This window comes from Benincasa hispida, chromosome 2, assembly GCF_027475165.1.
Source record: "Benincasa hispida cultivar pf3 chromosome 2, pf3_genome.v1.1, whole genome shotgun sequence".
Classification (NCBI taxonomy): Eukaryota; Viridiplantae; Streptophyta; class Magnoliopsida; order Cucurbitales; family Cucurbitaceae; genus Benincasa; species Benincasa hispida.
In genome coordinates, this window is record NC_143479.1 from 41,724,144 (window position 1) to 41,726,070 (window position 1,927).

General features: G+C 42.1%; 1 non-coding gene across 1 annotated transcript; it reads right to left on the bottom strand.

Moving 5' to 3' along the window:
• Window positions 1–1,185: 1,185 nt before the first annotated feature.
• LOC120069172 (small nucleolar RNA R71) lies at window positions 1,186–1,292 on the bottom strand. Its single transcript, XR_005479460.1, has one exon. It is a non-coding gene; the product is annotated as a small nucleolar RNA R71 (small nucleolar RNA).
• Between the last annotated feature and the right edge of the window lie 635 nt (window positions 1,293–1,927).

The following is a 1,927-nucleotide window of genomic DNA, read 5'->3' on the forward strand; positions in this document are numbered from 1 at the left end:
AGCTCTGTTTGCTATTAACGCATCGCATGCATCCTAGAGATAGGTTATGTTTGTATGTGGTCACCTTGTCCTTGTGTGCATCTTGCATCATCGCGTAGGTAAGAAGTAGAGACTTAGGAATAAGCTCTATAGACACTATCGCATTCATCGCATGCGTTCTAAAATTAGGAGCCACTACATTTGCATTGGAAAATGATTTGTTATCACATGAGTTTAGCATGATCACATAGCTTGAATGCATTCTTGGGAAACGCTAGCTAAAGACCTTCTCAACCTGTTCCTCTTCATATTCAGTGTATCTGTCGCATAATTACTGTTTCTCAATTCCGCTGCATACTTTTTATACTGTAAACAACAAACCAACCAACCCATTGATTTAATTGTTACCGCAAAGTGATCTATAAATTACCACCGCATATTGTTTTCCTTAGTCCCTAAGTTCGACTTTGGGCTTACCAGGAAACTCAGTAGGATTTATACTTGTGTCTTGCTGAGAAAACTTTTTTGCACAACACATTTTCCACCAACGCAATCCTTACCATTATTTCATTGCATAAAATAACGCATCAAGTTTTTAGCGTCGTTGCCGGGGACTTTGGTAATACATTTTGCTAACGGTAATTTTTTTATTTTCTTTGCAGCTTTCAATCCCTGGTGATTTACGATCTAGAGATTGAAAGAACGTTCCAACAAAGATTGAGAGATAGTTGCCGACAACAACAACAAGAGAAAGATAACATGGCGGAACAACCTGGAAATGGAGCACCAAATGAAAATAATGTCATGGCGAATCTCATCCTATTGGTGAACGACTGCAATAGGCCTATTCAGAACTATGCGTCACCTAACCTCTACTATTTCTCCCCAGGAATCATGAGGCCCGCTTTTGATGGATTGAGATTCGAAATGAAGCCGATGATGTTGCAGATGATCCAAACTGCCGGACAGTTTGGTGGAAGGCGTAGCGAGGACCCGCACGCTCACCTCCGTAGTTTCATAGAGATTTGCAACACTTCTGTGTTCCCTAATATCTCCACCGAGGAAGTTCGACTAACTTTGTTTCCATTTTCGTTGTGTGACCAGGTACGAAAATGGGCGTATTCTCTCGAAACGGGGGAGATTACCTCATGGAAGTAAGTAGTAGAGAAGTTTATGAAGAAATGCTTCCCTCCAACGGAGAATGCCAAAAGAAGGAAGTTGATAACCAATTTTGAACAGGATAATGATGAATCGCTCAACGATGCTTGGACGAGGTTTAAGAGGCTGGTAAGAGATTGCCCGCATAATAGCTTACCAGACTGCTTACAGATGGAGATTTTTTATCACGGATTAAACCCTGCTTCGCAGACCGCTGCCAATGCGGCAGCAGCTTAAGGTCTGCTGGATAAAACTTATGATGAGGCGAAGAAGATCTTTGATCGTATTTCTAAAAACCATGAAGACTGGAGAGAAAGCGATTAGAGATTGAGAATCAAGGACAGTGAACGCGAGCAATGGTGCTATCACATCCCTTCAGAGTTAAATGACTGCGATGATGAACTTGATATAGGGAATCATAATCAACAGCCCATCAACGCATAGTGGGCAAGTGAACGTAATCAACTAGACGACCGCAAGGTGTGCTACTTGCGGTGAAGGACACGCAATGGAGGAATGCCCACAAAACCCACAGTCAATTTATTTTGTGAAGAATAATCCGTTCTCTAACACGTATAACCCTGGGTGGAGAAACCATCCCAATTTCGCATGGAAAAATCAACAGCAAAATTTTCAATCAGTGGCGCAAAAAGAAGGGCCACCTAGATTTTTCCCGCGAACCAACGTCAAATGAGTAATCAAGCCAGCAGTTCGCAGGCGTCACCATCTTCCAGTTTGGAAAGTTTGTTGAGGAAGTACATTGAAAAGAACGAAACTCTGCTTCAAAGGC